We start from the raw sequence: 25,519 nt of genomic DNA on the forward strand, positions 1-25,519 counted from the left end.
ACAGCTTGCTGGGGCTCCAGGTGGGGGTGCAGCTCCCGGCAGCAAGCACAGCCTGGAGGCTGTGGAGTGCCCTGGTCTGTGGCTGCTCCTGGAGTCACCTGTTGCCCCCACTGCAGGCAGAGGTGGCCCGGTCCCGCTCGCCTCGGCCTCCCAAAGTGCTGGGATTACATGTGTGAGCCACTGCTCCCAGACAGATATAATATGAATAAATTTGTCTTGATGCTAACCAAGTCATAAAATGTAATTTAAGATATTTTTATGGAGGAAAGGGACCAACATGGCGGCATGCCTGGGCCCAGGCTGGGGAGGCTCAGTGCGTGCACAGCTCGATCACAAACCCGTTTTACAGATGAGGATGCTGAGCTGTGGAGAGTGATCCTCTCACACTGTACATTTGGAAAGGAGGTAAAATCTCCTCTTTCACACCAGTTGCCCTATGAAAACCCTCCCAATGGGAAGCCCTGGGGGCCTTGGGAGCCCCAGTGAGAAATGAGAAATCCTCTTTGCTCTTAGGATAAAGACTAGCCCTTTGCAGACCCCTAAGCCCCATCGACCATGCCCTCCCCTCCACCTCTCCCTCTGCTGTACACATGGTTCTCAAACTTGCCCCCTGCCCTCCAGCCCCAGGGCCTTTGCACAGACGCTGCCATGGTACCTCTGTCTGGAGGAGACCCTCATCATCCCCCACCTCCTTGGGTCTGGTGGCCCCGGCAATGCTCTCTGGGGGGCCATGAATCGCTGTCACTACCTCCAGAATCCTCCCCTCCCAGGTGCCTATGTTTTTTTTTTTGGAAACAAAGTCTCACTCTGGTATTCAGGCTGGAGTGCTGTGGTTCCATCTTGGTCCGCTGCAACCTCTGCCTCCAGGGTTCAAGCGATTCTCTCACTTCAGCCTCCTGAGCAGCTGGGACTCTAGGTGAGTGCCGCCATGCCTGGCTAATTATTTTGTATTTTTAAGGACAGGGTTTTATCATGTTGGCCAGGCTGGTCTTGAACTCCTGGAGCTCAGGTGATACACCTGCCTTGGTCTCCCAAAGCGCTAGGGCTACAGGCGTGCATCACGGTGCCCGGCCACCAGCTGCCGATCTTGATACCCCCATTCCTGCCCTCGGGTGTCTCTCCCACAGTTCTTCCCCAGCTCTCAGCACAGCGCCTGGCTCACAGCAGGTGCCCATGAATGAGTTCCTGAAGGAGCCCATAGACATTACAGATGGTGCCCAGAGTCACTTGGCTGAATTTGAGCCGGGTCTGCCTGTCTGACTCCCAAGCTTCAGCTTTCTACCATGGGCCTTGCAGAGGAGCCCACCCAGGACCGAGGCTGGGGGCCCTTGGGAGGCAGGACCAGGGCTGGGAGCTGTGGAGGTGACAGGGGCTGCTCCAAGGGCACAGCAGGCTCCCCGACAGGGACGACTTCATCCAGCCAAGGGAGGGGGACTGCCGAGGGCGGCGAGGGGCGCGGTACAGGGCTGGGGCACCAGAGGAGACGCAGTGACCCGAGGAAAGCGCTGAGCAGGTTCCTGGCCCAGGGAGAGGCCGGGCAAGCAGGCACAGCGGTGACTTTGAGGCGGGCACAGCCCCACGCATGTCCTCCAAGGCTGCCTCCACTCCCTGTGCCCGCTGCTCTGCACCTCACCCTGGCCTCACCTGCCTGGAGGGGCCCCAGCCAGGAGTGGGAGGCTGGGGGCTGCTCCCCTAAGTCACCCAGCGTCCTGGCCTGGCCTGCATTCTCCCCTCCCCCTTGTGAGCCCAATCTCAGCCTTCTGTCCTCTGACAAACGTGCAGCCAGTCCCACTGTGTGCCAGGCACTGGGACACGGATGGGCACAGTCCTGCTGGCACATGGTGCATCATCTGGCCAGGAGATTGGCAAGAAAGACAGCATAAAAATCAACTTGCATAAGAATTCCCGTGAGTGCCAGAGGCCAAGCAAGAAATGCAAGGGCGGGGAGGGTGGCGGCAGGCAGTGGAGGGGAGGGGCGGGGCGGGCGGGGCCTGCTGAACCCCAGAGCCGGGGTGAGCAGCTCAGCCAAGCAGGGGTCAGGGACACAGGCCCTGAGGCCCTTAGTGAGAAATGGGAGCCACTAGGGGGCTTTAGACAGAGTGGGGTTGAGCCAGTCGCACAGGGAAGGGACTGGGGGCACAGGTGGTGGCAGGAGGGGCCTCCTGGCTACTGCAGGGTGACCCCTGCCTCCAGGACACCTCTCAGACCTCCTTGGTGCCTTCATAAAGTGCATTCCCCAGTAGCCTCCTCACCTTCCACCCAGATCCTGCCCCCAGCACAGAGCCTGGCACCTCAGAGGGGCTCTGTGACTGCCAACTGTCCCACCATCTGACCAGCTGGTAGGCCCAGCCCCACAGGGGGCTCCGGGGAGCAGGTGTGTTCTTGGAAAATCGATACCCCACTTCCCACAGGCCAGCGGTGGGTATCCGTGTGACTTGAGGGTGAGTCGTTTAAAACATGTTTCAGATTAGAAAACCCCGCAGATGGAAGAAAATGTGAGATGTGCTGGATTTTGAAGATAAAATAAGAGACTTCAAAGGCATCTCCCAGCTGTGAGAGCAGTTGCTTGTTTGACAAGCTCTGTCCCCCCAGGCCAAGGTCACTGTCCTCCGAGGTGGGGTGGCCCAGGTGGAAGGTGGGGGCTTCCTGGACATTCCCCACCCTGGGGGGCCAGAGGAACATAGGCCTCACTGGAGGGTGAGGGCTCCCATTTGTGGGAGTACATTCCCAGCAAGCTTCCACATGGACTTTTTTTTTTTTTTGAGACAGAGTTTTGCTTTGTTGCCCAAGCTGGAGTGCAATGGCGCAATCTCAGCTCACTGCAACCTCCACCTCCCGGGTTCTCCTCAAGTGATTCTCCTGTCTCAGCCTCCTGAGTAGCTGGGATTTCAGGCATGCACCACCATGCCCAGCTAATTTTGCATTTTTAGTAGAGATGGGGTCTCCGTGTTGGTCAGGCTGGTCTTGAACTACTGACCTCAGGTGATCCACCCTGCCTCAGCCTCCCAAAGTGCCTCGATTACAGGCATGAGCCACTGCACATAGCCTTTTTTTTTTGAGACAGAGTCTTGCTCTGTTGCCAGGATGGAGCGCACTGGTTCGATCTCAGCTCACTGGAACCTCTGCCTCCCAGGTTCGAGAGATTCTCCTGCCTCAGCCTTCCACGTAGCTGGGACTACAGGCATGTGCCACCACGCTGGGCTAATTTTTCTATTTTTAGTTGAAACAGGATTTCACCATGTTGGCCAGGCTGGTCTCCAGCTCCTGACCTCAAGTGATCCCCCCACCTTGGCCTCCCAAATGCTGGGATTGCAGGTATGAGCCTCCACACCTGGCCTCCACATGCATCTCTGACCATCATCTTCACATGCACACACACATCCTCCTGCCCCACTTACAGATGGGGAAACTGAGGTCCAGAGAAGAGCAATGACTTGCCCAAGGCCACAGGCTTCAGTGGGAGTAGCCAACATCCTTTTCCTTCACCAGCCCTGGTCCTGAAACCCCCAGCTGTGATCTTCGGTTAGCTGCTCCACCCCTGGGGTCTCAGTTTCCTCATCTGTAGAGTGGGTGGTCATTTAACTGAGGGCCTTGTGAGGCATAGATGATAAAGTTAAAAATGCCAATAAAACAGCCAGGTGCGGTGGCTCACACCTGTAATCCCTGCACTTTGGGAGACCAAGGTGAGCAGATCACCTGAAGTCAGGAGTTCAAGACCAGCCTGGCCAACAAGGTGAAACCCTGTCTCTACTAAAAATAAAAAAATAGCTGGGCGTGGTGGTGCATGCCTGTAGTCCCAGCTACTCGGGAGGCTGAGGCAGGAGAACTGCTTGAACTTAGGAAACAGAGGTTGCAGTGAGCTGAGATCATCGTGCCACTGCACTCCAGTCTGGGTGACAGAGTGACACTCCATCTCAAAAAAAAAAAAAAAAAAAAAAAATGCCTGGAAAACCTACAGCCTCATAGGACTTCTCTGAGGCTATGGGTCCCGGAGCTGGGGGGTGGGGGGCAGTCCCTGAGGCAGAAGCTCCCAGCATCCCTGGTAAGTCAGGGAGAAGGATTTGAATGCCACTGGTCCAGGGCTAAGCCGATCGCCACCCCTTCTCTGGCAGGAGCTTGGGAGCTGCCCAGAGCTGCTGGGGCTGGCACCCAGCTGGGCCTCCCCACGAGATTCCCCTTGTCTCCTCCTCCATACTGGCCCCATTCCAAGCCCTCCTTCCCCCAACTCCCCTGCACCTGAGAGCAGCCTCCTTCACTCCAGCACCCCTCCGAGTGCCCCCTGCCCGTTCACCCACGTCCACTCCACTCTACAGCCCCTCTTCCTGGTCTATTTGAGGCATCCCACCCCCATGCCTCTCCCTATAAAAGCCTCACAGTTCGCTGTTTAAAGCTCAAAGTAGGTGACGTGGCTGAGGTTCCAGCTGGCCTGGGCCTCCTATTCGTCCCCTTCCTGCCTGGGTTTCTTGGGTTCTGCCTTTGTCCAGCTGCCTGGGCCCCTGGAGACCCAATCTCCTGGTCAGTCTCACCCCAAGCTGGCCCCTGAGCCCCTGGCAACACAGAGGTCCCCTCAATACCCACCCTCCAAGCCCCGTCCCCGGCCACCTTCCACTTGCTGGTATTTTGCTAAGTAAGAAATTCATGTTCATTCCCCCAAATGGAATACCACGAGCATGCAACACGGGAGCAAGGCAGCTCAGCTGCTCACGACGCAGACTCGGCTCGCCCCATTCCGGTGGCCCTGATGGACCTTCCAGATTTTGAAACAAAACGAAAAATAGCTGATAACGCATTTGTCAAGCAAGTTCTCGCAGCAACGCATTCGGCCAAGTGTTTCCGGTGGCTTCTCTCAACTCACCCTCCCAAGAGCCCATTGAGGGGATCCTATTATTTTCCCCACTTTACAGATGAGAAAATAGAGGTTCACCGAGGCTGAGTGACTTGTCCAAAGTCACAAAGCTGGGAAGTGGGGAGCGGGGTCTGAATCAGGAGGCGTGACTTCCACCGCAGGACTAAGCTGCAGCCGTAGCACTCGGGACCCCCAGCTGCTGCCTGGGCCTCCCCTCCCCCTGCGACGGGCGCCTTGGGGCAGGCACTCTGCATCCCACATTAGCATAACCATAAGCATCCCTGAAACTCAATTACCAGGAGATGGCTTGGGCCCCAGCCAGCCGGGCAGTCTCCATCCTTAGAGGAATGAGGGGCTGGGGATCCAGGGAGCCTTGCCCGGTGGGAGGGCGGAGGGCAACAGAGATGAGGGAGGGGTTGGGGGGCCTTAGGGCGGCCAAGGACCCCTCAGTGGGTGGGCCTGGGCAGGCCCGATTGCTGCATAGGAAGGTCATGGTATCCTCTGCATCCAGCTTGCTGGGTGACCCCGGAAAGCCCCTTGCCTCTCTGTGACTCAGCTTTATTCTGAAAGGAGAAAACCAGGGGCTATTCTATAATTTTAATTTTTTTTTTTTAGACAGTCTTACTCTGTTGCCCAGGCTGGAGTGCAGTGGTGCAATCTGGGCTCACTGCAACCTCCCACTCCTGGGTTCAAGTGATTCTCCTGCCTCAGCCTCCTTCGTAGCTGGGATTATAGGCACAGGACACCACACCCAGCTGATTTTTGTATTTTTAGTTGAGGTGGGTTTTGCCATGTTGGCCAGGCTGGTCTTGAACTCCTGAGCTCCTCAAAGTGCTCGGATTAAAGGCCGGAGCCACCGCATCCGGCTGGGGCGACTTTAGGAATACAAAGCAGGGGTTTACAGGAGGAAAGAGTGAGCAAGCGCCAGCTCCGAACAGCCAGGCCAGCCTGGGCTCCACCCGATCCCAGATCCCCATCCCAGAGGCTGGGCTGCTGTGGCTGCCCACCTGTGCGGCTCCTCAGCTGTCCCTTGCCCCTCCCTGCCTTCCTCTCCCAGCAACTGGCGAGCCTTTCCCATGCATTTCCTGCACGCAGGAAATCAACCTCACAGAACAGCAGAAGTCCCTCCCCGCAGAGGTATCTGCTACTCTGGATTTAGCATGTATTTTCTCTAGAGTTTACTATGCATGTCCCTCAACAAGGTAAGACTTAGGTTCTGTGTCTCTGAGTTTTGTATGAACAGGAGGTCCCGCTTTGCTGTTACTATTCATTGCCGTGCCTGTGAGATTTATCTGGGCAGGCCCACACTGCTCTCATGGCCCTCCAGCCTTTTTTTTTTTTTGAGACAGGGTCTTGCTCTTTTGCTCAGACTGGAGTGAGTGCAGTGGAGAGCTCATAGCTCGCTGCAGCCTTGACCTCCTGGGCTCAGGAGATTCTCCTGCCTCAGCCTCCCAAGTAGCTAGGACTACAGGCACACACCACCATACCTGGCTAATTTTAAAATTTTCGGGCTGGGTGCGGTGTAATCCCACCTATAATCCCAGAATTTTGGGAGGCCAAGGTGGGCAGATCACAAAGTCAGGAGTTAGAGACCAGCCTGGCCAACATGGTGAAACTCCGTTTCTACAAAAATTAGCTGGGGATGGTTATGCGCACCTGTAATCCCAGCTACTCAGGAGGCTGAGGCAGGGGAATCACTTGAACCTGGGAGGTGGAGGTTGCAGTGAGCTGAGATTGAGCCACTGCACTCCAGGCTGGGCAACAGAGCAAGACTCCATCTCAGGGAAAAAGAAAAAAAAAAAAATTGTAGAGACAGGGTCTCCCTATGTAGCCCAGGCTGGTCTTGAACTCCTGGGCTCAAGCAAGCCTCCTGTCTCAGCCTCCCTGAGGGCTGAAATTACAGGCTGAGCCACTGTGCTCAGCTTCATGGGCCCCTTTTCACTGGTGTTTAATGTTCCATGGTGGAACTACCCCACGCCCAGCCACCCATTCTCCTATGGACCCGCAGTCCACCGTGCCTGGTTTTTTCTCATGCAAACATGCCCCATGCACCAATCCACTACATGCACATATGCACCCACGTTTCTCCTGGGTCCATGCTTGGAAGCGGGCTACTAGGTTGTGGAGTACACAGAATCTAAACTTTATTTATTGCCGAAGTGCTCTCCAAAGGGGTTGCTGAGATGATCATTTAAAAATATAAATTAGATCACATCACTTCCCTGCTTAAAATTCTCAAATAGCTTCCAATTATACTTAGAATGAGATCTATGCTTCCCCCATGGAGGCATGGCTGTACCCCACACGCCCTGCCCCACAATCTCCTGGCCTCCTTTTTCTTCCGTCAATAGGTCTGGCTCTTTCATGCCCCGGGGCCTTTCCACATACAGGTCCCTCTGCCAGGCACATTATTCTTCCAGCTGTTCTCAAACTGGGCTCCTTCTTATCCTTCAGGGCTCAATGAAAATGTCCCCTCCTCTGAGGCGCTGCCCCTGACCACCCAGTTAAAGTGCCTTTTGCCCCATTCCTCTTTTTTTTTTGAGATGGAGTTTTGCTCTCGTTGCTCAGGCTGGAGTGCAATGACTTGATCTTGGCTCACTACAACCTCCCCCTTCCTGGTTTAAGCGATTCTCCTGCCTCAGCCTCCTGAGTAGCTGGGATTACAGGCGTGCACCACCATGCCTGGCTCACTTTGTATTTTTAGTAGAGATAGGGTTTCTCCGTGTTGGTCAGGCTGGTCTCCAAGTCCTGACCTCAGGTGAGCTGCGTGCCTTGGCCTCCCAAAGTGCTAGGATTACAGGCGTGAGCCACTGTGCCTGGCCCCCGTTCCTCTTATCAGACTCTTATTTCCTTGGGAGCCCACACCCTGGGCCCATAATGACCCCATCCTCTGACATGTCTGCTGGTTTATAAACAACATGGCAGCCTGTAGGGAGGCGACCTCATCTGCTTCATACGTTTCCTGGATCTCAAAGGTGGGCATGGCCTGGCACCTAAGAGTTCCCTTCAGGACTGTTCGTTCCTTCAACAGACATGATTAGGCCACAGATGTCACAGTGGGTGAGCAGTGGGGAAGGGGCTTCGTAGAGGGGAATGTGGCTGAGAGGAGGGCAGAGGAGGTGCCAGGCCCAGGGGGTCTCCCCGATCCTTCTTCCACAGTCATAGGGTGTCATGGCGGGTACTGGAGCTGGGAACATCAGGGTTGGGCTTGCACTTTAGAAAGACCCTTTTTTTTTTTTTAAAGACAGAGTTTCCCTTTTGTTGCCCAGGCTGGAGTGGAATGGTGCAATCCTAGCTCACTGACACCTCCACCCCTCAGCTTCAAGCGATTCTCCTGCCTCAGCCTCAAGAGTAGCTGGGATTACAAGCATGCACCACCACGACTGGCTAATTTTTGTATTTTTAGTAGAGACGGGGTTTCTCCATGTTGATCAGGCTCGTCTTGAACTCCCGATCTCAGGTGATCTGCCTATCTCAGCCTCCCAAAGTGCAGGGATTACAGGCGTGAGCCACCTCGCCCAGCTAGACAGATTCTCTTTAGAGCTAGGGAGGGGAGCGAGTTGAAGGGGTGGGCCTGGAGGCAGGGGCTGCCGGATGATAGTGTCTGAGGATGGGTTGAGGGAGGGCTGGGAGAAGTGGCATGACTGAACCCATGGGACCAGGGGAGGCGGTACTGGGTCAGGGATGGGATCAGCTTATAACTGTGGCTCAGTCCAGTCAATGGAAGCGACATGGTACTGAAGACACAGTGGTGGCCCTCGCCCTCCTCCCCTCCTGCCCATGCGGCCTTCTGCCACTCTCTGCAGGAAACTGGGAGGGAGCTCATTCCCGTCTAGCCTATCCAGAGACCCAGGTCTTAACCTCTGGGGTCACAGCCTCCCCCTGCCCCAGTGACAGCTTTTAACACTTCTCCAGGAGCTGCTTGTGACCACAACTCTGGGCAGACAATTTCCTACACTTTTCGGGGGGAGGAAACTCCCTAGGCCCCCAGCAAGGCGCCCTTGACCTATGTTCCTCTCCACCACCGCAGACCCGAAACTGAGGCCAGGGAAGGAGAGGAACTGGAGGAAGATGGCACAGCTGAATCTCACTTTGCTTTTTGGAATACCAAGTATTGTGCCGAGGCCAGAAACGTTCCCTTCTCAGTGCGGACAGAGAAAGGCAGAGGAAAGGCCGTCGCCACTTGCTGCACAGGGACTCTAAGAGAGCCACCAGAAGGCCCCGTCTACTGCCTGCCAGGCACCCCTCTGCGCAGCCAGTGGCAGCTCACTCGCTGAGGCTGCCAAAGACTCTCGGGAGGAGGGGCTGGGGAGGGGGACGAGGCAGTTGTGTCTGACTCTAAAACTGGTGGCCCCGAGTGGGGAGTGCCCAGAGTCTCGTGGGAAGGGCCAGGTGGGGTGGGGAGGAGGCCTTCTAGTTCCCTGCTGTGCTGAGGGTCTGGAGCCCACGGTGCCCCATGCCGTGTGTTATAACCCCTCCCAGGCCTTGTCCTGTGGGGACATGAGAGGACCCCACCTAGTCCCTGCTTGCCTGCCTACCTCAGGCCCCCCTGGCCCCATGCCTCCTCCCGTCTGTTCTCCTGCCCTCCCAGCTTGGGCTCCAAGCTGCAGAGGGAGGAGGGAGAGGGAGAATGAGGAGGGCAGAGGGAGGAAGGAAGAGGGAGGAGGTTGTGGGAGGCGGGAGGAGGGAGCGGGAGGCAGGAGGAGGTCACTGTGGCAGCCATTGGTATGCGAAGCCCAGTCTCAGCCCCTTTGCGGCCCAGCCTTTCTGCTCAGCTCTTTAAGAATCCCTCCTCAGTGGCAGCAGCGTGGTGGTTGCCTGGCAACCCCCTCATGCCCCGCCCCCTGCCACTGGCGCTGGCCCTTTTCCCTTCCCCCTCCTCCCACAGCTCCTCCCAGTGCCCAGCCTAGCTCAGAACCTACCAGGCCTGGCTGCTGGAGGCACCTGAGCCTGTTTGGAAAGGGGCTTTGAGCAACTGCATCCAGTACCAGCCCTGGACCACAGCTCTGCCCCCCAGGACTCAGGGAGGGGACCCTGGATTTAGGATACCCTTTCTCTTTACTCCTCTGCCCCTGGAGCACCTAGGCCAGCAGCTAAGGGCAGCTGAGGGGTCCCAGAAGATGCCATGTTTCCTTGGCCCCAGCCCTGCATCCCCAGGACTCTGGGAGAGGGAACCTGGGCTCAGGGCACCCCACCTCAGACTCTTCCACCTCGACCTGCCCGCCCCAGGGCACCATCAGCGGCCTCAGCTGCCCGAAGATATTGGAGTCTGTTGGGGGACAGAGACAACCCAAGGGGAAGGGGCAGGAGCTGCCTGAGTTCCCAGTGGGTTGGGGAGTGGTGACCTGCTGCGGTTGGTTGAGCTGGGTGCTGGGCTGTAGGGGAGACCAAGGCCATAAAACAGCTCACACTGGGGCAGAGGAATGGGAGGGGGAGATGAGGGGCTGCAGAGCTTGGAGCCCCTGCAACAGGAGTCTGGCGGCTGGCAGAAGAGGCAGTGACAGAGTTGGGGGATCCCCAGTAGAGGTCTCTGAGACACCAATCTCAGAACCTCTTGCATCCCCAACCTTGGGCAGTCATGGGGACCAGGCTCCTTGGCTTTTTTTTTTTTTTTTTGAGTTGGGAGTTTCGCTATTGTTGCCCAGGCTGGAGGGCAGTGGTGTGATCTCAGCTTGCTGCAACCTCCGCCTCCTGGGTTCAAGTGATTCTCCCGCCTCAGCCTCCTGAGTAGTTGGGACTACAGGCTTCCTCCGCCACACACAGCTTATTTTTTGTATTTTCAGTAGAGACAGGGTTTTGCCATGTTGGGCAGGCTGGTCTCAGACTCCTGACCTCAGGGGATCCACCCACCTCAGCCTCCCAAAGTGCTGGGACTGCAGGCGTGAGCCACTGCACCCAGCCTCCCCAGTGTCTTGGGGCTGCCACCCTCTCTTTGGATCAGGCCCCACCTCTCACTCCCAACAGCAGCCCCTTGCCCATGGTCCCGGGCCTCATCAGCTTCCACCTGCCACAGACTTTTGCACCAACCAGAAAGCCCAGTCTCTCCCCTGGAGACCCTTCCCACCCTGCCCTGCACAGCTGGCCTTGACCCCGCCCCCTCTCAGACGCACGCACCCGGCCCTCCCTGTCCTGGCCCTGGCTGGTGTCTCCATGGGGCTGTCTTTCAGGACATGGTTCACATCTGCTTCACGAACTTGGATGTGTGTAACAGGTGAATGACAGCTGGAGTCAAGGAAGGTTTAAATCACTGCAAAAAGCATATCCTCTGCTGGGAATGATGGCTGGGAAGGGAGGGAGCCAGGAGAGGCAGCCCTGGGTGCCTGGAAGGGGTGGGAGCAGGGGAGGTGATATCACTGGTGGGGAGGCAAGGAAGCTCCCAAGGGAAGGAGGGGCCCAGGAGAGGAACCTGGGCACCAAAGCCTTGGTCCTGCTCAGGCTGGGGGCTGACTGGCTGACAGGTGGAAACAATGCCTGGCTGGGTGACAGTCCGGCCTCTGCCCAGGCCTGCATTCCCACCCTATCTGGAGTCTGTCTCCCCACCCACCCAGGGGCAGCTGGTGAACCTGATCTCCCCTGTCATGTCCCCTTCACCCCCCAAACTTACACCCAGACGCTACCCACTCCCCAGTAGCTGCATGTGATCTGGCCCCCCAGAACCCCAGGAACCATCATCTCCAGGCAATTCTGTTTTGTGAATCATAGCCGGCCTTGGGACAACTTGTCATTGTTGCCTTGAAGGGCTCCATCAGCCTGATGCTCATTCACCAGTGCCTGACCATGCTGTCCCCACATGCCGGGCACTGTAGCAGGGGTTGGGGACATGCAGGAACCCAAATAGGCCCGACTGTGCCCTCGAGGTGCTCACAGTCCGGTGGAGAGTTGAATACTAACAGAATGCTCACGACTGGACACAGATGCCTGTCATTCTAGTCCCGCTCCTATTGTATGTACTCTCCAGGAAGCAAACATACCGCCAGAGAAAATTAGCCACACCCAGATCTTATAGACGCAAACACGTTGGCCAGTAGATGAAAAACACCACTGAAATCATAAGCGGTTGGGTGAGGTGGCTCACGCCTGTAATCCCAGCACTTTGGGAGGATGAGGCGGGTGGATCACCTGTCGGGAGTTCAAGACCGGCCTGACCAATATGGTGAAATCCCATCTCTACTAAAAATACAAAAATTAGCTACTCGGGAGGATCAGACAGGAGAATCTCTTGAACCCAGGAGGTGGAGGTAGCAGTGAGCTGAGGTTGTGCCATTGCACTCCAGCCTGGATGACAGAGTAAGACTCCATCTCAAAAAGAAAAAGAAATTATAAGCAGTCACCAATGAGCTAAGTGCTACAAAACAGAAGTGAAGGAAGGAGACAGAAGAAGGTGACCTAACTGGGAAGGGGGCTGAGGTGGGAGCGTTGCTCGAGCTGAGGAGCTCAAACCCAGCCTGTTGTACATCGTAGGTCTTACTGTTCTCTCTTCTTTGTTTTTTTTTGAGACAGAGTCTTGCTCTGTCACCCAGGCTGGAGTACAATGGTGTGATCTTGGCTCACTGCAACCTCTGCCTCCCGGGTTGAAGCCAATCTCCCTGCCCCAGCCTCCTGAGTAGCTGGGATTACAGGCGCCCACCACCACGCCCAGCTAATTTTTGTATTTGTAGTAGAGATGGAGTTTCACCATGTTGGTCAGGCTGGTCTTGAACTCCTGACCTCAGGTGATCTGCCTGTCTTGGCCTCCCGAAGTGCTGGGATTACAGGGGTGAGCCACCGTACCCAGCCGATCCTGTATCTTTAAAAAAAAAAAAAAAAAAAAAAAAGGTGGGTGGGGATGTGGGGCTTAGGGAGGCTCTCTGATGACAGGTTGGCCAAGCCCTGGCTGGTGAGGAGGAGTTGGTTAGGGCTGGAGAGGCAGAAGCATGCAGGGAAGACCCCTGTTTCAGGGCCTGGGGGCAGGAGTGTGCTGAGGGTAGGGGTGAGGCCAAGGATGGAGGCAGGCACTGGTGCAGGGCTGGACGGGGTGCTCCTGTCCTGGCTGCAGCCTTCCCAGGGCCAGTGACCTGATCTTCCTTGCACCCCTCCCCGCTCCCAGCACCAGCCCTAGGGGTGCTGACGTCCCCTTTCCTGGCTTTGTCCCTTCTGTGCCCACTCCTTGGGGAACCTTCTCTGGGACCTTCCTCCTGGGCTGGAGGTCTTGCTCTCTGGCTCTCCCAGAAGCTCTGCGCCAGGGCCCACCCTCCCAGTCCTGGACCTTGTGCTTAAAAGGAAGAAGCCCCAGCCTTCGGTGTTGTGTATAATGGCAGGAGTTAGAAGTTGGATCCGAGAAGCTGCTAGAACTTTCTCTTCTTTTCTTTTGAGACAGAGTTTCATTCTTGTTGCCCAGGCTAGAGTGCAGTGGTGCATTCTCAGCTCACTGCAACCTCTGCCTCCTGGGTTCAAGTGATTCTCCTGCCTCAGCCTCCCAAGTAGCTGAGATTGCAGGTGCGTGCCACCACACCTGGCTAATTTTTGTATTTCTAGTAGAGACAGGGTTTCACCATGTTGGCCGGGATGGTCTCAATCTCTTGACCTCATGATCTACCCACCTCAGCCTCCCAAAGTGCTGGGGTTACAGGTGTGACCTACCATGCCCGGCTGCTGCTGGAGCTTTCTGAGGAGAGCTGGTGTGCTAGCCCTAAAGTGGCACACACAGCCTGCCTACCCACAGACATGTCCATGCATTTGTGCCAACATCCCAGAGCACACTGGGGCATCACTGGGGCCCTGGGCTGGGAGTCCACCCCTCCGTGGAGGTGATGCCAGGCTGGGGCCTGTGGGGAAGGCTGAGGCCAGCGTTGTGTCCTCTGAACATCTGCTCTTTGTTCTTGCGTTGGTGCCAACCCCTGACCACTGCCTCGGGATGGCTTCATGCCTGGATGCCTAGCACAGAGCCTGGGGCTAAGGGTCCCCGGTGATGCCCACGGACCTCCTCCCAGTAGGGAAGACCCGGTTCCTCTTGAGTCAAGCCACCTCCTTCCCTGCCCCCAGCTGAGAACAGGCCCAAGTGAAGCCCAGGATGGCACAGCTTTAGCCGACCACGGTCTAATGATGGGGAGTGGTATCGTCACAGCGCTTCACAGTACACAAAGTGCTTTCCTCCTGGGACCTCACTGGATGGCCCCGTTAAGATTAGGAAATGTAGGCACAGCAGAGCTGGGATGGTGCCAGGGCCCATGGCTCGTGAGTTGTAGGATGGTGAGCAGAACCCAGATTTATGGGCTCCAGAGAGGGTTGATGGTGGCCAGAGAGGCAAGGATGCTTCAGGCTGTGCCAGGGTGACCTTGGCTGCCTGGTGGTAGGGTCCGTCGCACCAGGCTGCGTGGGTTACTGCCGGCCAGGAGCCGCGGAGCTGGGGCTTGGCGAGCTCAAGGTTGAACCTACAAATCATCGCTGGGTGACTTGAGCTGCGCTTGCGGCTGAGCGCATCCCCCATGAGTACCCAGCAGGGACTAGCTCAGTCCTCCGGGCCCAGGCCACACTGCCTTTACCAGTCACCTGTGTCCTCCTAGAGCCCACAGCTCCCCGGGGCTCGGCAAGGGATTGTTGACGGAACAGCGATCTTTCTGACTCTCAGACCACTGTCTCCTTCCTGGAATGACATTGCCTTATGGTGCCCTACTCCTTCCCAGATGAAGTCCAGGCCCTCCAAGTTTGTCTAAGACCCTGCACACCTGGCCTGGCTGACACTTGCCACCTCATCTTCCACCATGGCCCCTCCAACCAAGAATTCCTGAGCCTCAAAGCCAAGACTCTCACATCAGAGCACCTGTGAGCTTCTGCTGTGTGTGCGGAACACTCCTTCTGACCCTCTGAGACCCAGGTCAGGAGCCACCTCCCTGGGGAAGCTGATGTCAACATCGACTTGGCCCTGTGTCTTGGGGTCACGAGATAATGCCTGTTTCAGCAAGATCTTGCTAAGCCATAACTGTCTAGGTGCCCAGCACCCATCCTGGAGTTCCAGCTTTGCCAGAGCGAGATGCAGCAGGGCCTGAGTCACTTCTGGCTCCTGGTACCCCAAATAGCACCTGGCACATGGTGGACTTCCAGCCATATGCCCTGAACTGAGCAGGTTATTCCATCGGCTCTGTGGAATATCATGCAGCTGTTAAAACCACAATTATGACAATGATTTGTGTCTGTTTTTTCTTTTTTGAGATGGAGTTTCGCTCTTATTGCCCAGGCTGGAGTGCAATGGCTCAATCTCGGCTCACTGCAACCTCCGCCTCCTGCGTTCAGTGATTCTCCTGCCTCAGCCTCCTGAGTAGCTGGGACTACAGGCGTGTGCTACTATGCCCAGCTAATTTTGTACTTTTTAGTAGAGACTGGGTTTCTCCTTGTTGGTCAGGCTGGTCTCGAACTCCTGACCTCTGGTCATCTTCCCACCTCGGCCTCCCAAAACCAAAACGTGGGGATTACAGGCATGAGCCACCACGCCCAGCCTGATTTGTGTCTTTTTCAGGGACAAGGTTGCCCAGGCTGAAGTGTAGTGAAATGATCATAGCTCACTGCAGCCTCAACCTCCTGAGCTCAAGTGATCCTCTTGCCTCGGCCTCCTGAGTAGCTGGGACTACAGGTGCCTTACTAATTTTTTAAAAATTATTTTTTGTAGAGACAGAGACTCTCTATGTTGCCCAGGCTGGTCTCAAACTCCTGGCCTCAAGCAATCATCCCACTAGAACCTCCCAAAGCTCTGGGGTTACAGGTGTGAGCCACCATGCCTGGCTCAAAAATAAAATCTAGCTGGGCACGGTGGCTCACGCATATAATCCCAGCACTTTGGGAGGCCGAGGCGGGTGGACCATGAGGTCAAGAGATTGAGACCATCCTGGTCAACAAGGTGAAACCCCGTCTCTACTAAAAATACAAAAATTAGCTGGGCATGATGGCTCGTGCCTGTAGTCCCAGCTACTCGGGAGGCTGAGGCAGGAGAATTGCTTGAACCCAGGAGGTGGAGGTTGCGGTGAGCCGAGATCGTGCCATTGCACTCCAGCCTGGGTAACAACAGTGAAACTCCGCCTCAAAAAAAAAAAAGAAAAAAAAAAAAAATATATATATATAAGTGCAACATGTCAAAGAGAGCTACATTCATACAATCCATTCCACTTCGAGGTACTGAGTGCCCGCGCTATGTTTCAGCTCAGTGGCTTGGCATGGGGGTGACAGGAATAGAAAGGGGTGTCTCCTGTAAGGCGTTTGGCTCAGAAGAGAAGGAAGGCTACATAATTCCTGTGCCACACGCCAAGTACTGTGATGGAGGCACAACGGAGCCCCGGGGCTTCGTGTCCATCTGGGGGTCTGGGGAGGCGGAACCGAAACCACAGCTCTGTAAAAATTACAGCCGTCTCTGCATGGACAAGCCTGGAAGGGAGCAGAGGAACGGAAGCTGTTGACGCCACAGGGCGGTGGCATTGTGGGTGATTTTTCTTTCTTTTATTGTTGGTATAATGCTGTTTGGGCAATAAATAAAAATTGGGAGGAAAAAATAGCTGTTTGGTGAATTGAGTAGAAATCGAGAGAAGGAAGAAAGGGAGTTAAGGGGAGGGAAATCTGGAAGGAAGAGGTGAGGAGGGAGAGGCAAGAAGGGCAAAGACAGGCACGTGTAGAGCGCACAGAGGCTGCGGCCTCAGGCTAGGCTCCAGTCTACCCCCAGGCTGAGCGCAAGAGGGATGGGTTGGCACAGGGAAAGGATGGGGAGAAGCGCAGGAGTCTTTATGGGGAGACCCTCCCCAGGGGGATCTGGGAGGGCATCCCACAGGGGAGATGGCCTGTAGGCCTCGATGGACAGCACAGAACAGGGCTATTGGAGGGTCTCCCAGCCAGACCATGGGCAGTCTGAGGGTGGATCAGGAGCAGTGGGGTCCTGGTGGGCACTCTGGGCAGGCTTGGGACTCACTCAGAGCAGCCACTGACAGTTGCCGAGGTCTGACCAGGCTGGGTGTATAGGAGAGTCCCTTACTTAGTGTCCCAGAGAATGCCAAGGGCACTGGGACTTTCAGTCTAAGAGGAGGCTGGTCTAAACACTCCCTCACCCTACCCAGATGTCATACCACAGGCAGGAACGTGTCCCCAGTCTCTAACAGGTGCCAGGCACTGGCCTAGCCATCCTCCCCTTCAAGGTCTTCTTCATCTCTCTCAGTAACCCTTGATCTAGGTAGTAACGCTCCCATTTCACAATCCAGGACACTGAGGCTGGGAGAGGTTCAGCGACTTGGCCAAGGTCACAGCCGGGGATGGGAAGGGGCACTGGCACGGGAAAGGGTGCCCCATTAGCAGCTGGGAGGGGCACTGCTGGGGAGCTCCCCGGTGTTTACAGCACAAGGCAGATGAGGGGGTCCGCCCAGGGAAGGGGTGCCAGGCAGGGAGGAAGGGGTTACCTTGGCATGCACAGTAGGCAGTGCTTACCTTCTGTGAATGAATGCATGGGTGTATGGATGAATGAATGAATGGATGGCTGGAGGGATGAATGAGTGGGTTCAGAGAGGAGGGTGTTGGGGAGGCGGTGCATGAGCGAGAACCCCTTTCTCCCCCGCCTCTGCGCTGGAGGCTGGCTTTGGGAGCCTCCCTCCCCCCACTCCCCAGAGGGGCCGGCTCCCCGGTTCCCCAACCCGCCCTCCCCCCAGCCAGTTTAGCCGAGGGCGGCGGAGGGGGGCACGACAGAGGCCATTTCTCCTCAGCTGGGCCAGAGTCCCCGCACGGCAGCACAGCCTCCCGCTCCGGGTCCCGCCGGCCAGTGCGCAGCGCGGCGCCCCCGCCCCCGCCGCCTCCTCCCCGCTCACTGCCTCCCCTTCCTCCTCCCCTCCCTCCCTGCTCCGCGCCTGCACGCACGGCCCCCGCCGCCGCCGCGAGGGGAGAGGCGGCCGCACAGCCTGGTTCCCCGCGCCCTGCTCGCCGCCGCCGCCACCACCACCACCTCCGCTCACGCGGGCACCACCATTAACCCCCGCCCCACCGAGCGCACCCGCCTGGGCACACGCACCCCGCCGCCGGGCGCATCCCCCCCACTCCTCCCCCGGCTCCGCCGGGTGCCCGAGCCGGGCAGATGCGCCGCCGCGCGCCCCCCGCTCCGGGCCCGCCACCGTGCTCTGCCGTGCGCCGGGGGGCTCCTCTCCTGGGCCCCCCTAGGCGCCCTCCGGCTCCCGTTCCCGCTCGCTCCTTGGAATAACCCCTGAGGCTCCAGCCATCACCGCAAAGTTTCCCGAGGAGACCCGCCTCCCCGGGCCGCTGCGCAGGTAGGGCTGGCTGCACCGGGCGGGGGTCGGGATCTGCGCGTCCGGGACGGGTTGCTGGGGCGAGGGCTGGGGCACCGGGGCCACTGAGGCTCCGCGGGGTCAGGCAGCCTGGCTTTGTCCCAGAGCGGTGGGAGTCAGAATACTCAGCCTTTGGTATTTGGGGTTGGGGGGTCCCTGAGTCAAGAGCCAAGGGCCGGTGGCGGTGGTGGTGGCGCTGGCCCCACCGCGGGGGAGGTACGGGGTACGCGGCCAGCGGCTCTGCTCTCCCGAGCTGAGGCTGGAAAGGGCGGGGGCTCCGCTGGAGCTCTAGCCCAAGCCCTTGCTACGCCCCCAGGGAGGGGGCCCGGCCCGTGGCGGGCGTCAGGCCGGTCATGTGGGTCCCAGCTCCCGCTCTCGGGAACCAGAGGAGGGCGCGCGGCCAGGGACAGCCGGCCGGCCCGGGCGCCGCGCTCCCGTCCCCACCAGCCGCGTGAGTCACGGTTGGAGCGAGGTTTTATTTTTAAAACGACTTCAAGGGGGGCATGAGCAGCCTCCAACTTCCCTCCCTGTGCGCGCTGTGGACTGTCAGCCCTGAGCCAGGCAGGGGCTGGGGCCGTGCACCTGGTGGCCGGAACGGTGACCACAGTGCCCGGGCGGGGGGCGGCGGGCACTCCCCCATCCCCCAGCTCTCAAGACTAGGAGGCAACCCGGTGGCGCACGCCCCTCCTTGCGGGCACAGGAGGCCCCAGGGAGAAGGCTTGGGAGTGTTGTTGCCCAGCTGCAGGGAACCGTGGCGGATCAGAGCTCCCCGAGGAGGAGAAAGTTGTGGAGCAGGGACACCAGGGAGCTGCCACAGCCTTCCTCGTGGCCCCGGAGGCCTTCGAGGCTCTCCAGGGTGGGCAGCTTTGAGAGAATACAGCCCAGCTGGGGTGTGCCAGGCTCCCGAGGCCCAAGCCAGAGTTCTGATGTGAATCAATACTGCCAAGGCTGGGAACAGAGGTCAGGGGTGGCTGAGACCAGCCCTGCCTCACCGCTGCCCCTACGCTTTCGGGTTGGATGGAAACCAGCCCCTCCCCAGGTGGCTCAGGACTTAGGAAGGAGGCTGCCTGTGGGGGGACCCACGATGCCACTGTGGAGGGATGTGGCTGGGGCACCCCATCTCTGCCCAGTGGCCGTTGGGGAGGCAGCTGCACTCTGGGGCTCTAGGCACCGGTTTCTGGAGTCGAAAGCTACTGCATCTCTCCTGCCAGCCCCAGGAGGAGAGGCGCAGACATCACCTGTCAGCTGGTGCTGACTCCGTGGGCGACCGTTTAGGGCTTCCTCGGAAGGTTTAAAATGGAAATGGCCTGAGCTGACAGGGTCAGTGCCTGGGAGGGGACGCTGTCCAGCAGTGAGGGGACCCTGGTAGGTGTGAGGGGCAGGAAGAGCTGAGGGCTGCCGCTGGCCCCATGTTCTTACCAACAGAGACTGGACACTCCAGTAAAAAGCACCCCGACCCCAGCATGGAGGCTCCACAGCCCACGCCGGAGGCAGCTGTGCCTGCCAGACCTCACTAGATCTGTGCATCACACTCTACCGTTTATTGGTCCCTCTCCTGCTCTCTGCCACAGTTTCCCTTGTTGGTAAAATGGGGTTGACAGTGCCATCTACTGAGCCTGAGCTGGGGGCTGCTTTGTAAGTGCATTTGACAGTGTTGTGACTGGTTCTGCTCCTGGACTGGATCTCAAGGGCTGAGGGTACCTGCAGGGACTGTGGAGGGTCAGGGAGTCGGATCCCCCCCGACCATTGTGCTGTCATTGGGCTTCGTCCTCACGCTGGCCCTCAGCTGCAGTGCCCTCTCTGTGCCTCCTCCTCCCCCTCTCCCAGGCCTCCCGTGGAAGCCCCTGGGAGATCTGCCCAGCCTATTTCTAAGGAGGTGGTGGGGAGGGGATGCTGCCACCCCACCATGTCACCCGCTGCCAGGGCTGTACCCGGGAGGGCGCTGGCTCACAAGACTCAGCTCTGTGCAGATGGAGGCCTGGTGGCCGAGCCTGTGTTGCACTGGCTGGGTGACCCTGGGCCTGCAGCTTCGCTCTGGGATTGGCTTCCTCGCCTGCACAGGGGTTACAGCAGTTGCCCCACAGAGAGGGTATCTGCAGGGAAGGGCGGTGCACAGATGGGTAGGTGGTGCCTGTGCTCACCGTGCAGTTGGCTGAGAGAAGGACTGGGGCTCTTGTTGGCCCTGACCTTTTGGGTGTTGAGGGATGGAGAGGTGGGCATAGAGCCCGGAGGCCAGTGCGGGGGCAGCTGTCAAGTGGCTGTTCTGGTGCAGGAGGCCTCTGGGGTCAGCTGGGCACAGCCATTTCTCTCCAGCCAGGGGGCTAGCAGCCCTCTCCCCAGCCAGCCAGACATCCCCAGAATCAGGGCTGGACCTGGCCTGATCTGAGATGGGGCCTGTCTGGAACTGTGTGGGGTCTGGCTGTGCTGGCCCATCTGCTCTAGAGTCTGGTATCAACCTGCTCATCCCTGTTGATGGTGTTCCTGGGACCCTAGAATGCCATCGCAGGGTCCTAAGGACTTCCGGTTCCGGGGGAGGGCTTTTCTACCCGGCCTGCTGACCTTCGGCAGGTGACCCGACTTCCTCATTTGCAGACACCCCTTTGAGGTGATGCACGTGGTTCCTAGCACAGAGTTCCTGCCTAACAATGTGGAGCTCTGCCTGGTCTGCAACCCCAGGTCACTGTGGGCCAACAGCTTTCAGCTTCTTCAGGCTTTAGGGTAGCAGGGAGGATTGATGTGGCCCTGCAGGCAGGGGCCATCCGCTCTGGCACCCGGTCCAAGTGGCAGTGGGAAATGCCCCAGAGCAAGGGGGAGCTGGAGGGCCTCCAGCATGGGGTGTGGGAGGCGTGCTGGCGAGCCAGCATGGGTGGAAGAGAAGGGGTGTGGGCATGGCGAGGGTGCTGACTGCCTTCGGTGTGGTGGGGTGGGGGGGGTTGAGTGCCCCGGGGGGTAGCTTTCCGTGCTCACTGGCAGAGAAGAGCGCCAGTGCTCTGGGAGGCCCAGGCTCAGGCCCTGGCTGCTGGCCTTGTTGAATTGCCCTCTAATTGTGTCTGTGGTCAGGGGTGGGCGGTCCCCTCCCTGGAACCCGTGCTGTCCTCCTGGAGAACAAAGTTCAGGCTCTGCCTGGACCGCAAGGCCGGTGCATTCTGTCCTCTGCCATGGGACAGTGACCCTGAGAGGGCCAGGGCTGCGGTGTGGGCAGACTGGATGGCAGGGAGGACGCAGGGGAAAAGACAGCGCCTGTTCTGCCCTCCTTCCCTGGACAGCCTGCCTGGTGTTCCCTGGCAGCAGCTGGAACCACCGAGGGTCGCGCGGAGCGGCTGTGTTTGTGCAGGCCTGTGTCTGCCTGTTTGCTGTCACTCGAGGCCCCCCGCCGCTCCCCAGGGTCAGCAGCTCTGCAGATGCTGTCAGGGTTTGGGGGCCTCTCCTTGCTCTGTGGAGGTTCTTTGCTGGATTCCTGCAGCCCTGGGTTTTAAACTGCCACCCTGCAGAGCTGGGGGCCAGTGAGGGTGCGGGAGAGTGCTGGGATGGATGGCTGGGAGTCTGAGGCTGAAGCCAAGGAGGATGAATGAGGTGGCCCAGCAGTGCTCCCCCGGTACCCCTGGCTTCTTGGCTCTTCTGTTTTCCCTTCCCTCACTCCTTCCCTCCTTTCCTGCTCATTCGTTCTTGCGATAATTATTGAGCATTAGTTCTTGCCAGGCACAGTGCTGGGCTCTGGGACAAAAGTGAGGAGCAGGGCCGGGTGCGGTGGCTCAAGCCTGTAATCCCAGCACTTTGGGAGGCCGAGGCGGGTGGATCACAAGGTCAAGAGATCGAGACCATCCTGGTCAACACGGTGAAACCCCGTCTCTACTAAAAATACAAAAAATTAGCTGGGCATGGTGGCGCGTGCCTGTAATCCCAGCTACTCAGGAAGCTGAGGCAGGAGAATTGCCTGAACCCGGGAGGCAGAGGTTGCGGTGAGCCGAGATTGCGCCATTGCACTCCAGCCTGGGTAACAAGAGCGAAACTCCGTCTCAAAAAAAAAAAAAAAAGTGAGGAGCAAAAGCAGCGGGTATCTTGCCCTCAGGCGCTTCCACATCTGACTGATGTGGTGTCAGATATCAGTGAGACCTCCTTCCCTGTGAAGCCTTGGGTCCGAGGGTGCAAAGTGGTGAGGTCAGGTAACAGAGGGCCTACTGGGAGGTGGGACTGAGGGGAACTTCCCAGAGAAGCGGGTGCTTGAGTTAAGATGTGAAGCGTGAGCTGGAGCTGGGGAAGGGTGGGGACAGAAACAAGGGCCTGGAGGGCAGATGGACGAGAGGGCTGCAGGGAGACCCCGTGGCAGCAGGGCTGAGGGGTTGGAGGCCCTGGCTGGTACGGGGCCGGTGGGCTATTTCCCTGGGTCTCTGCCAGCCCATCCACCTCTGATCTTTCTGGCCTCCTGAGTCTGCCTCAAGTACCCTCTGCCTGTCCTTGTAGGGGGCCTCTGGGAGAGTGGGCTCCCTAGGCCTGGGATGCCAGGTCCCCTTTTCCTGAGAGCCTGTGTTTACCTGCATAGACAGCATGTGATGGACTGTTAGGGACAAATGTGGGCTTGATGATGGGGGTGGCAGCCCTGGGTGGACTGAGGGTTATTAGTAACGGAGACTCCACAGAAATCCTCCCCAACACTGAATGTTCCCGATGCAGGCAGAGGGAGAAGGGAGCGGAGGCCCTGTGTCCTGGGGGCCCCGGACCCGGCTGTATGGGGCTGAGCTAGCCACTAGGGGACACTGCCTCCCAGGCAGATCGCCGGACCCAGGCATCCGACGCCCCGGCCAGGCCCCAGAGGCAGCAGGCTCTGCAGCGAGGGGCGTCCTCATGGGCAGCTGGGGTCTCTGGTCTGGCTGGCGGGGAGGCAGTGGCCAGGTTGGCTGGGGATGGCTTGTACTTAATTAAAACTGGGATTGAAACGGGGTCGCTGGGCGTTAGTCCTGGCCATTCCTGCTCGCGCTGCTCTCTAGACGCAGCTCCGTGGCAGTATTTTTTTTCACTCCCCTTTCCCTCCTTCTGCCTGAATTAATCGCTGGCACCAGATTACAACAGATTTAGCAAACTGTAAAAAAAAAGAGAGAGAGAGAGAGAGCATGAGCGAGAGAGGAAGAGAGAAAAGAAAGGAGGGAATGCCTTCCGTGAGGAGCCGGCGTTTATCTCCAGAAGCAAATTGCTCTTGTTGAACTGTCCCTGTCGCCCCCCATCCCTCCCACCCCTCTGTGATGCCTGGGAAATGCTGCTTGGGAAAGCGGCCTCCAAAATGCTGCTGGGCGCCGGAGCCAGGGGGGCTTTTCCTGGGGGAGGTCTGCCAGGGGCTGCGTGATGAGGAGAGCTCAGTGGGGCGTGGAGGGTGCCCGGGGCTACTCTGGAGGGTGTGTGTGGGGGACGCCTGGCTGGTTCTGAGTGGTGGCAGGGCTGGGGACCAGGGGGTCAGAGGCCTGGTGAGAGGCAGGGATGGCTGAGGGCAGGGTCTGTCCATGGGGTTCCTTTCGGCAGCCCGAGGGCCTGGTGCTGGGCCCAGGGCATGGCAGGGCTTGGCGTAGGCAGAGTGAGCGAACAGAGGAATGAATGGAAAACGGGATGCAGCTGGGACTGAAGAACCGCCCCGGGAGCTGGCGTGGGCAGCAGTGAGGGTCCCGCCTGCCCATCGGGATTCCTAGGGACAAAATCCAAGGACGGAGCTGTCTCCAGCGACGCAGCATCTTGGGTCCTGACCCAGTCCGACTCCTCTCTGGTGAGACCACAGGGGCCTGGCTTTGGTTCAGGGAATTTGGCTGCTATGGGGTGGACGTCTAGCCCCAGGGACAGGCCAGGTTGCAGAGGGTCACGGGAGTCTGAGCGCAAGGCTGAGGGTGCCCCGTCCAGTTAAAGCACAGGAATGAGATTTGGTGGGCGAGAGCCCCTGGGCTCCTAGGCTGGGCTGGGCTGGCCCACCCTGAGTGGGGACTTAGGTTCCGTGTGGGGCAGTGAGAGGCCTGTCCCTTCCTTCTTTCGCCCACTCACTCTCTCGGCAGCGGCCACGGTGGGCCAGGCCTGGAGCTGGCCACAGGGAGGTGGTGGTGGCCCAGTCCAGTGGGGCCAGGTCGGGAGGCAGACAGATGTGCACCATGCTCACGCCTCTGGGAGCGCACACACACCTGCATGCTCGCACTCTTGCACACACAGGCTCACTCCTAACCCGCCTCCCTCCCTGCCTTCCCTGAGCCAGCCCGAGCCAGGCTCCGAGGTGAATGAAGCCCACATCCCACCACCACCTCTGGAAGCTGCCTGGAGGAAGGGACTGGAGTGGCCGCCCTACCCTTCCCGCTCAGTCTCCCTTCCTGCCCCCAGACAGTGGCCATCTGTTGCCAGGCCTGGGCCCCTCTCTGGAGAACGGGTGGATACAAAGGAATGAGAAACAGGAGTGATGGTCCCCTCCCTAAGCCCTGCTCCAATGGTGGAGGCCCTGTGATGGCCAGCCCTATGGCTAACCTTTGACCCCAGGGAGCCCAAAGTCAGGTGGGCACTGGGCGGGGCTGCCCCCCTGGCCAGCTGATACGGGGCTGGTCTGGTGCCCAGGCCTGTGGGGGTCCTGGAAGCCCTTCCCTGCCTCACTGGGGCTGCACGCCTTCTCAGCTGCCCACCAGTCCCAGGGAGATAGACCATATGCACTCCCCTCACCCCCAGTCACAGTGGGGCTCTCCATGCCTCAGTTCCCCACTACTTCTGGACAAGGGGTTGGACCACTAGGCTCCCAGCAGCTGCGACTCAGAGCAGTACTGTGGCTCTGAGCCCTGAGACCCCCCACCAGGTTAGGGCTAGCCAGAGGGCTGGGTAGTGCTACACCCCAGCTTCCAGGGGCTTCTGGCTTGACAAGCTCTGCCAGGTTTATTGTCTTCCCACCGTGAGAGCCGGGAGACTGAGGTACAGAGTGGTGACACACTCTGTCCAATGCTGCGTGGCAGTCAGGACTGTGACCCCAGGGCAGCAGGGCTGTGAGATGAAAGTGCCAGGCTCTGGAGCCGATGGACTCAGGCTCGGAGCCTGCCTTTGACACTTACCATCTGAGTGCCCTGGATGCCTCACGTCCCCTCTCTGTGCCTCAGTCTCCACACCTGTGAAACGGGACGATGGCACATGTGCACACTTCCCAGGGTTAGCAATGAAGACTTCATGTGACTGTCCACAGAAGGGCTTTGTGGGAACCATTGGTTACTGTGGATCACTGGACAGGCCCCGCCAGACACATGCTGGGACAGTGACCCTGCTCGGGGCTCCGAGGAGCTCGGGCTGGAGAGGGGCTGCACACGCTAGCTTTCCGCCCTCAGGACCCCACTCTCTCTGGCAGGCAGGCTCGTGGGGCACTGCTGAGCCCCGAGTTCTGGGCCCATGCAGTAGC

General features: G+C 58.6%; 2 protein-coding genes across 16 annotated transcripts in view; one reads left to right on the top strand and one right to left on the bottom strand.

Annotated features, from left to right (window-relative positions):
• The window catches only part of MACROD1 (mono-ADP ribosylhydrolase 1), a 189,578-nt gene that overhangs the window by 20,062 nt on the left and 143,997 nt on the right, over window positions 1-25,519 (bottom strand). The gene's annotated exons all lie outside the window — the stretch shown is intronic.
• Window positions 17,705-25,519, top strand: part of FLRT1 (fibronectin leucine rich transmembrane protein 1) — an 82,930-nt gene continuing 75,115 nt past the window's right edge. The window contains exon 1 of the mRNA XM_003734292.6: window positions 17,705-18,108. The gene's annotated coding sequence lies outside the window, so the exon portion shown is untranslated. The remainder of the gene's footprint in view (window positions 18,109-25,519) is intronic.

The sequence above is a fragment of the Callithrix jacchus genome, chromosome 10 (assembly GCF_049354715.1).
Source record: "Callithrix jacchus isolate 240 chromosome 10, calJac240_pri, whole genome shotgun sequence".
Lineage (NCBI taxonomy): Eukaryota > Metazoa > Chordata > Mammalia > Primates > Cebidae > Callithrix > Callithrix jacchus.